General features: G+C 35.3%; 1 pseudogene; it reads left to right on the plus strand.

Moving 5' to 3' along the window:
• The first annotated feature begins 1181 nt into the window (after positions 1-1181).
• On the plus strand, positions 1182-10968 carry LOC102602446 (uncharacterized deoxyribonuclease sll1786-like; annotated as a pseudogene).
• The last annotated feature ends 332 nt before the right edge of the window (positions 10969-11300 follow it).

Here is an 11300-nt window from a genome sequence, read left to right on the forward strand (position 1 = left end):
ATAAATATTATATAAATGTGTTTCTGATTATATATACATATATGATATATAGTTGTACATCATACATATATACGATCAGACATTATTTATAAAATATCGATACTTTACATGTACATACAATCATTTAATTAATAAGAATTTTGGTCAATGATACAATTACTTGAGAAGTCGTAGTAAATATTGTCCTAAAATTTGGAGTATTACAAGTATTTTTTTTATAGCAATTGTAGTAATTGATTTCATTTGTTGTAATATGTTAAACCCATCTGTTAATAACTTGCAAGATGCACTATATATTGTGCAAAAGGAAAGACGATACATATATACGTTCCTTCAATTATTATTTTATAACTTTTAAATGAGTGTGTAATATCTGCATTAAAGTTCAATTAATTTGAATTTGCGCCTAGGATCGCACTCGGACTATAACGCTTCCTTTCAAGAATTTTTCTATACGTTCTTCCAATCTATCTAAATTCTTACCTAAATCAAGTCGAAGATTTTTTTTAAGCTCTAGCACCAATTAACATTATTATTAAATTTTTAAAATTGACATGTAAACCAATATAACCTTATATCAAAAGAGAAACTCCATAATGTTTCTCTCTTGTTTTTTAAGTTTTTAGTAGTCTTTTAAAGGATTCCCTAATACTTAAATCATTTTTATGAGTAACTTCAAAGAAAAACTATGTTAAGAAATTTTTCAGTAATTAAATTGTGTCAATTAATTAAGAAAATTTATCAAGTCTATTGGATATGCTTAGAATGAAAATAACTCAAAATTATTTTTTAAAAATTGAATATTTCTTTTTGGGATATCAAATTTATCTTTCAATCATTTATTTTTTTCAAATTTTATATAAATAGCTTTAATTTCTTTCCAACATAATTTATAAATCAATAAAAACCAAACAACAATTATATATATATATATATATAAAGAACAATAGAAGATAGAACTAAATAAAATAAGATATAGCTAACTAGCCTGTCTAATTCTAAAATAAAAAAAGAACAAAAATGAAAAATAACACTAGTGTTATAAAATCATTCAAAAGCCCAAGCATTCTCTTTACGAATCCTCTCTTCTTCCTCTGGAGTAAAATCATTCTTGATATCAAATTCTTTACTATTTCTTCTGATGTTTTTCCTTTAATCCTATCGGAAACTTCTTGACATATCATATCCAATATCTCCTTATCGTTAAGAAAATTAGCCGCTAAAATAAGATCGTACAAAATCGAGTGGTGCACATTCACGAAAGCCTTGTCAAAATCTATCAACATGTCTATGGAGACGCCTTCTTCAAAATGTTTCTTCCAGTATTCGATCAATTTGGTCATTGTTTTGCTATGAACATTAGGTAGAAGAATGATGTTTGAAACACAGTGTCTTCAGCCATCTTCTTGATAGCTTGTGACCTTATGGCTATAGCCTCGTCCAATACAAGTTCCTTACCATCGCAAGTCTGTAGAGTTAAGAACTTTGTTGAAGAAGACAGGATGGTAAAAATATTTTTGAATTAGTGATGGTAGTTCGTTTTTGTTGAGAATATTATTGAAAGGAGATTTGAATGATTATAATGTGAGGTCTGGAGGGCTTAATTTATAGAAGATTAGATTTTCGCTTGTTCTAGTTGAAGTAGGAAGTCAAAAGGGGAAAAAGAGTTTGATGGAAAAATCTGTTTTGCATAAACAATGTCAAATTAGGTAATTATAAAAAAATTACCTAAACCGACAGAATAAAATTTGGAAAAGGAAGCCTTCTTGTTTTTCTTCCAAATCTCAATTAGGAGACAAAATAATTTTAATTTTTATCCCTAATATCTAACCATGGTTAACCCTAGGAAATAGATGTGGTTCGAGCTGTCGCTGAGAATTTTGAGTGTGAAGGGGATTGAGAAAGCTTCTCTTTTTGCTGTACCGGAATTCCAGAGCTCATATTCCAGGTACTTAATTATTCATTCCAAGAAAATTTATGGAGACTATTGCTTAAAAAAATGAAAATTTCTTGTAATTGAAGCTAATGGGTGTTTGAAAAATCCAATCTTTATCACTCAGAACATATGTAACAGATAGGAAGATGGTGATGGGTATAAGAAAGCGTTTGTTGTGTATCTTTTTGCAAAATTATGCCTTTGGAGAATGGTGTCTGAAAAGTTGTAAACACATCTTTAAGCTTCCACTAGGTTTTTTTAACCCTAAATAAGAGGGGAAATTAAGACTGTAGCTGATTTCCTTAATGTGATTTTAAAGACTAACAATACAACAACAACATACTAGTGTAATTCCATAAGTGGAATCTGGTGAGAGTAGGAAGTATGCAGACCTTACCCCTGCGTGCATAGAGAGAGACGGTTTCCGATAGACCCTTGAAACTAACAACAGTGATGAACTGATGATAAATAGAGTGAATGTATGACTTGTGTTCTCTGTTTAGTAATCCTTAGATCTCTGTGAAACTCTTCTGCCACAAATGTGTGTCTTTGTTAGTAACATAAATAAATAAAAACAAAAAAAAGGGCTGCATCTAGTGACATTTTTATAGTGGTTGTGTAAACTTTTAGCAAAAATTGCTTATCTATAGGTTTTGGCTGTTGGTCCTCTTTATTTTGTTTTCCTACTTATATTATCTGTTTATTTATCCAGTTTGTCTGCTTACTTCATCTGCTTGTTCTCATTGGTTTGTTTTCTTCTTTCTGGTGTTTAGATCAATAAGAAATACTTTTACTTTATCTGGAATTAGAAATACTCCTAGGAAGAATGGCTACTTTGGTTGAAAGAAAGAGGAAGAGTCGTTTCAGAATCGAGCCTGATTTATTGATTATGAATTTAAACCATCAGAATTGGAAAATGAAATAGTTTAGTCATGCTTTTCATTTCGATTCCGCTCACCTATTGGTAACATTCAGATAATTTACTTCAAGCTGATACCCCATGTCTAACTGTCTGAGTGCCAGAGTTGCTGGACAGTAGGTTCACCACTGCAGTTTCACTGGTTTTATAGTCTACACTCCTATTTGTGGTTCAAGACTAAAAAAATTGTTGTAGAGATATACATTGAATGTAGCCTTGTGTATAAACTCTCACTTTTGGCATAATCATATTTGTTTCAGTTCAACTTTAGGTTTTAAAAAAGACTCTAATAGCCAACAGAGTGGCTTGGTAGGACATTAAAATTCCCAAGCAATACTTATCCTGTTTGGAAGTCATTTTTCTTCAACTCTAAGCGTTACTCTCATTTTGCTGTGCTCATGCAGTCAGGTTTAATAAGGCAGACCAACTTGAATGTGGTGTTCTTATGGGTTTACGGATTTGGATTTTTGAGTTGTATTATGAAATTGTTGGACTTCTGAGTGGTTACTGGCACTTCATTTTATTTTCAGCTTTTGATTTGAGCAGATTCCCTTTAGTCATTTGTTTGTCATACATACACAAGCTAGCTACACCTTAATCTATCATACAGTTGTGAGACAGTGTTGCACTTGCATTTTCTAGTTACCACAGCATATGAGCTGTCATTAAGGGTTCGTTCAAGGAATAAGCAGTATAATACCAACTTAGAGTGTATCAAGAGAAAAGAAGAGAAGAGTCTGGCAGTTTTAAGACCCATAATGATGAAGCTCTTTGATTCTCATTGTCACCTCCAAGATCCAAGGATCTTTAATATGTTATTAAAACCACGACTGAAACAGGAGTTGTCCATTTTGCTGTCAATGGCGTGTCGGAGAAAGATTGGCATTTGGTCAAGGAAATGAGTGAACGCTACCCTTGTATTGTTCCAAACTTTGGGCTCCATCCCTGGTTTATAACTGAGAGGACTCCTAATTGGCTGAAAACTTTGAGAGGATTTTTGGAGTCTACTCTTGCTGCTGCAGTTGGAGAGATTGGTTTAGATAAAGGTTCAACATTTTGTGGAATGTCTTTATCAATCAGAAGGGCATGAAATGGGTTATGCGTAGGAAAGTTACACATACTCTGAAGTTATGGAGCAGTTATGCAAGCATTACCGGGAATAAAGAAAGATGGAAAATCATTCCAGCTTGCATCTGGTGGTCAGTGTGGAAAGAAAGAAATCTCAGATGCTTCCAAAACAAGAGCAATTCCATCCAGAAGATTAAGATGAACTGCTTAGTTTTGTTTCTTTTTTGGTGTAAACTTGAGCACATATATGGTAGATCTAGAATCAGTTAAAGATGTTTTAGGTTCCTTGTAAATTTTGCTATAGGATTAAAGATCTTCCTGGTAATCTCCACAATTGTAATTAGGAACCTGTAATTTGTTGTGGCAGGTTCTGGTTTTTTGTTTTGGAATAGAATACAAGTTGGTAGTTGGTAACTTCTCAAAAAAAAAAAAAAAGGTTCATTTGGAAGGAAGATTGATTTCGCTGATGAGGTGGATGTCTGTCGACAGCAGCTTCAACTTGCCAAAGAGTTGGAATTATTAAAATCCGCGGGGCCTGTTCCTGCTGGTTTCATGCCGAAATGGTTCCTGAATTTGCTAAGTTTGGTGCTTACTTCTCCTTTCTGGGTTCCTTATGTCCATGAAGGAGAGCAAGGCGAAGAAAATGTTAAAGTCAATTCCTAAGGACAGGATCTTGTTGGAGACAGATGCTTTGCCAAAATTGAGCAATCCAGATTCTCTGTATTTGATCGAGAAGGAAGCTTCATCAGCAGATGGAACATCAAGTGGAGGAATTAATGATGGAAATAAAACAAAAAATAAGCAGATAAAGAAGAAGTTTGCAGTATAACGGAAATAGAACAGAGAGAATGTTATTCCTGAAGCTCTAGTTTACAGCAATTATGCAGCAGCTATATAAACTGTGCCACTAACTTGAACTCCTAAAAATACTCTAGTATCTTACTAAGACTCCTATCTAGGTAGACTTCCTACGAAATAGGAACTGATTTATTTGACTCAGTAAACTAAACAGGGCAGAAGTAAACATTTAAAAAAAGACCGTTAAAATGCACTAATTTTTAACACTCCCCCTTAGTGCATGCTTACTGTCAATAACTCCAAGAGCAGCCCTGAAATATTCAAACTTAGGCTTTATTAAGGCCTTTGTAAATATGTCCGCGACTTGCTCATTTGTAGAAATTCCTTTCAAAATAACTTCTTGATCCAACACTTTCTCTCGAATGAAGTGATGACGAACCTCTATGTGCTTCGTTCGACCATGAAAAATTGGATTTGATGCAAGCTTGACAGCACTTTCATTATCACATCTAATTTGAATGGCGTAATCAACTTTGCACAGCATCTCTCCTATTAGTCTCTTCAACCACATACATTCTTGTGCAGCCATAGTTGCGGCTACATACTCAGCTTCAGTGCTAGATAATGCTACCACTGGTTGCTTCTTGCTGCACCAAGATACCATTGCTGAACCAGTATTGAAACAATACCCTGAAGTTGAATGTCTATCATTCACATCTCCAGCCCAATCCGCGTCGGTAAATCCATTGAGTATAAAAGTTTCATGTCTTCTATACATAAGACCATGATCAAGTGAGCCCTTCACATAACGAAGAATTCTCCTTGCTGCATCAAGGTGTGAACTTCTTGGACACTGCATGAACTGAGAAACGATTCCAACGGAATAAGCAATCTCTGGTCTTGTGATAGTTAAATAAATTAAACTACCAACAAGTTGCTGAAAATTTTTGACATCTTTTAATGGCTTCCCTTCAGCTTTCATCAACTTTAGATGTGGTTCCATTGGAGTGGCTTTTTCTTTCGACTCCCCCATGCCAAAGCGCTGCAACAATTTCCTTGCATATGTCTTTTGAGAAATAAAATATCCTTGATCTGTTTTTTCAACTTCCAGACCAAGAAAACAGCTCACTTCCCCCAAGTTCTTCATCTCAAATCGAACCGAAAGATCACTTTTCAACATTGAAATTTTCATTGAGATTTCAGCATCATTATTACTAGTAATGATCATGTCATCATATAATAAAACCATCAGATGCACATTTGATTCTAATTTAATAAATAGACTAGAATCAGCATCGGAAACTTTAAAACCACAAAATATAAAGTATTGAGCAACTTTACCATACCAAGCACGTGGTGCTTGTTTAAGGCCATACAACGCTTTCTTTAATCGGCAAACATAATGAGAATACTACATAGAGACATATCCTTTTGGCTGCTCCATAAACACTTCACGATCCAATTCTCCATAAAGAAAAGCGTTTTTTACGTCAAGCTGCCACAACTTCCAGTTCATAGATGCTCCAAGTGAAAAAAATGTTCTTACAATTACTATTTTTGCAACTGGACTGAATGTTTCCTCATAATTCAGCCCATAACTTTGAGAAAAACCACGTGCGACAAACCGAGCTTTGTATTTGTCGACAACCCCGTCTGAATTTTTCTTCAAACGAAAAATCCATTTGCAAGTGATAAACTCGCAATTTTTCTGGCTTCGACACCAACTCCCACGTCTGATTTTTGTTCAGAGCATCAATTTCTCTTGCATAGCTGCTTCCCACTCAGGATGACCTTTGGCTTCTTCAAAGCTTACAGGTTTATCCAATACTCCTGTAAAGAAACATGAAGTAATCGAGCAGTTGTTCAAGTGTACCTCATAATCTTTGAAGTAACTTGGCTGTCTTTTCTCTCTTGCTGACCTCCTTTCGGTTTGTTGTTCAACACCATTTGAATTTGAGCTTTCATCATTATTTGAAGCCTGCAAATTTCTCTCTGGAGTCAGCTCCAAAGGTTCTTGATCAACATCAAGAATCATTTCTTGATTGTTAGTTTTCTGGGCAGAATGGTAGGATGATATTTCATCAAACACAATATCTCTGGAAGTGACAAATTTCTTGATTTCAGGGTCCATACACCTCCACCCTTTCCTATAAGAATCATAGCCAACAAAGATACACTTTTTTTCTTTCGGGTCAAGTTTAGTTCGAGAGGATTTTGGAATATGAACATAACAAGTTGAACCAAATACCCGAAAGTAATTTACATTTGGCTTTTCATGATATAGAATCTCGAAAGGGGATTTCGCTTTACCTGGCCATGGAGGCAAACGATTTATCACATAACATGCACATTGAATAGCTTCAGCCCAGAGCTCTCGAGGGAGATTTTTATCATGCAACCAGGAAAGGCTTGTAGAAGCAAGATGAGCCATTTTCCTTTCAGAAACACCATTCTGTTGGGGGGTGTTAGGGCATGTCATTTACCTTGAAATACCATTGTCATCGCAATATTTAAAGAATACATCAGACATGTATTCTCCTCCATTGTCACTACGCAAGCATTTAACTTTTACCCCAAAATCCTTCTCCACTGTAGTTTTAAATTCAACAAATTTTGACAAGGCTTCACTCTTCTCTTTCAAGAACTTCACCCATGTATATCTTGAGAAGTCTTCTACAAGTATCATGACATACCGAAAACCACTATAACTTGTTGTTTTTGTTGGTCCCATCAAGTCTGTATGAACCAGTTCAAACATAGTGGATCTTTGATTTCCTGATCTTTGAAATGGGAGACGGTGTGATTTCCCAAATTGACAACCTTGACAAACTACATCTTCATGAATATTTTGCAGAGCTGGTAGACCATCCACCAGTTTCTTTGAACAGATTTGCCTCAACAATTGGTATCCCAAGTGCCCCAGTCGAGCATGCCAAATTGCTGTGCTATATGTTTGACTTGTCTTCTTCACATAGGCTTCTTCTACTGCCATGACAAACAACGAACCTTTCTTTTCACCCGTAAGAACAACATCAACAGATATGTTCTTCACGTTGTCCAGAATCTTCACATCATTTGGACCAAATAGAATATATTTTCCAGAATCAGTGATTTGAGAAACTGAAACTAAGTTTCTCTTCAAACCTGGAGCATGAAATACATCATTCAACTTGACAGCCCCTGTAGCTCCAACGTCAATCTTCAAGACTCCTTCATTTGCTACTGGATATGTCGAGTTATCTGCTGTAACAACAACTCGTTCTTTGTTATGTTGGCGCAACTCTGAAAGAAGAGAATCATTTCCAGTTACATGATGAGAGCAACCAGAATCAATGATCCATTCTTGTGTGCAATTATCATTGTTGTAGAGAGCTTGAACTACATCATCATTCCTCTGCTCATCTACTTCTACAGTGAAGCACTGCTCCCATTTGAGTTGCTCGTTTCCATCATTTTCACTTGCAACATTTGCATTTGAGATCCTCACTCGACAATTTTTCTTGATGTGTCCAATTTTACCACATCTATAGCACTTTTTATTCTCAAAGTTGCCACCAGTAGGTTTTTCACCATTGGATCCTTTTTCATTGTTCTTGCTTTTCGAGGATACGATTTTCTTTTTATTTTTATCCTTTGAAAAGAGAGCTGCATCTGGTTCAAAGTTTTTTGCCATTTGCTTTGCCAATGCCTCCTGATTGGAAAGAAAATTTTCGAATTCTTCAACTGAAGGTTGCTTTGTCCAACCCTGAATGGAGGTGACGAACGGACTATACTCCTTCTTTAATCCTCGAATAAGAAATCGCCGCAATATTGCTTAACCGATCTTCTCATCAGGATCTAATTCTAAAATTTCAGCACAAATTCCTTTAACTCGTAAGAAATATTCAGAAATAGACACGCCCCCTTGTGTTAGCATTGCCAATTCGTTTTTCAGCAGTTGTAGCCTACCAGTATTCTTTTTTGTAAATAATCTCTCAAGTATCTCCTAAACTTCTTTTGGTGAGTTAACATCACGTACATGGTCGATGAGCTCTCTGCCAATTGAAGTCCTCAAAGCAAAGAGTGCTTTACCACATTTAATCTTCCATTTTTTCCATGGTTCTGCATTTTCTGCAGTATTTGCTGGAATTTCTGCTTCAGCACTAACAATAAGATCCCACAGGTCTTGACCTTGAAGATAAGCTTCCATACACATTCTCCAGTACTTGTAGTTTGTCCCTACAAGCTTCTCGACACCAAATTGGGCATTTGAATTGTTTCCCCCATTTACCGACTCCATACTGCACAAGTCTTTTTTTCTTTCTCTGCAGCTTTCAATCTTCTCCAACAAGACTAATAAAACTTGATAGACAAGAAGATGGAAATAATAATCAGATCAACGACCTTGCTCTGATACCATAAAACAAAAAATAAGCACATAAAGAAGAAGTTTGCAGTATAACGAAAATAGAACAGAGAGAATGTTATTCCTGAAGCTCTGGTTTACAGCAATTATGCAGCAACTATATAAACCGTGCCACTAACTTGAACTCCTAAAAATACTCTAGTAACTTACTAAGACTCCTATCTAGGTAGACTTCATACGAAATAGGAACTGATTTATTTGACTCAGTAAACTAAACAGGGCAGAAGTAAAAATTTAAAAAAAGACCGTTAAAATGCACTAATTTTTAACAGGAAATCCATCTGAGAAATCACCCGAGGAGGGCAAAGGCAATGAACAATAGGCAGAAGAAATCCATAACCATCCTACAAACATTCACCATTACTTGAGCTGACAAAATAAGAACTTGTTGAGATAAGCTTTGCAAATGGTTCTCGGTTCAAAGGTACTGCAAGAGGTAAAAATAACTTGTCTAGCATACAGTTGACACCGTGCAACATGCTCAGTATTCCTTTTCTAGGTACCGGTCTGATAAGTGCTTATGCTTCTTGATGTTTTGATTATCTTCTCACAAGTGCAGGGATCTGGTCCTCTGCAGAGTATGAATACTCGTCCAGTGGTCAAAGTGTTGTACAGCTGGAAAGCTGTCTGCGTCAGAAGGTTGGTGAAGCTGCAAAGTACTCCACCAATCAGAAGCAACGAGGTTGCTTGTTCATTGGATAATAACTATTAATGTCTAAATATATCCAAGAACAAACAACAAATTATTCATTCATTCAAAGAGAGAGATATTTCAAGCTTTAAAACAGCAGAGACCTGATCGATTGCTTCAAGTGCTTCCTGTACCAGCTGTTACTTTGTTTGCTTGTAATAGTGCTTATATTGTAGGATTCGTTTCACTTGTGAAAGAACGTTTCAAGTTTGGGTGAATCATTGTAAGAACTAGGTTAATGGTAACTTAGTGTCTTACTCTAAAGTCTATATTAATCGGTCAGGATTAGTATAGTGAGCAGTGTTGTATCTGCTTAGTCAAAGTCTAAATCATCTAGGAGCTAGTTGATTTAGTGGGCGGTGTGGTATCCGCTTAGCAAAGTCTAAGTTATCTAGGGGTGATAGCTTAGTGGGCAGTGTTGTATCTGTTCTGGCTCATCTAAGTAATAGGTGTTATTGCTTAGAGTTGGGATTAGTAGGCTAATCTCAGTTTGTAAACTTGCTTTTACTTTTGCTTGAGAAGATTAGTGAAAGCAGTTTTTTTGAAAAGTCCTGACAGGCCAGGTCGTGGTTTTACTCCCTTGAGTAAGGAGGTTTTCCACGTAAAGTTGTTGTGCAATCTTTACTTTCAACACTTTGTTTATTTTCTGCTATTGTAACTGTGCTGACCTGTTCCCATCTAGACCAGTGGACGCATACATTCCAACACGGTCTTATGTCTCACTAAATTGCCTTGGTGGTTGTGCGTGCAAGATGGTCCTCTACAGGTCTTAAAATGATGTGCCATAACATGACACTATTGGTTTCCTAAGAAGAAATGCTGCTTCAGTTTTGATATCTGCTAGTGATACTTCAATTAGTTCCTGTGTATTATGACTCAACTACTATAATTCATTCTAAAATGTATCATTGATTCATAAGTATATTTTTTCTAACCACATGTCCTCTATCTTCTGCAACAGGTATGAGGCAGGAACTGAAAATTGTGTCAAATTGTCAATAAGCAGCACAGCCAAAAGCATTGTTAGGCTTTTTACAATTTGACACTTGGGCAGGAGCGGCTCAACGTAATCGGAGATCTAAAGCGAAATCTTAATTAGAGGCCTAAAATCTAAATAAACTTCACATGTATTTATTTAAAATTTATTTTTCTTACATTTTTAAATGCAAAGTATTACCTAATATTTCTTTTATATATAAATGATTTATTCGATTTCTTTTTCAATTATTAGTTTTAAATAAGATTTTATTAATTCAACGTTGAAAAATATTATTTTACTCGGGCAATCATTATATGAATTGTTAACATAGTTCTACAAGTAATAAGTTGACAAATTTCAAATAAATATAAGAGTTAGAACCATAGCTTTGATGAAGTTGATAATTTGGTTACCCCACATTTTACTATGGTTGTTGTAATGCTTGAAAATCTAAGAAGAAATGGAAAAAGAATTTACAATTCAATTTGTTCAACACTTTTCGAC

The sequence above is a fragment of the Solanum tuberosum genome, unplaced genomic scaffold (assembly GCF_000226075.1).
Source record: "Solanum tuberosum cultivar DM 1-3 516 R44 unplaced genomic scaffold, SolTub_3.0 scf00024, whole genome shotgun sequence".
Classification (NCBI taxonomy): domain Eukaryota; kingdom Viridiplantae; phylum Streptophyta; class Magnoliopsida; order Solanales; family Solanaceae; genus Solanum; species Solanum tuberosum.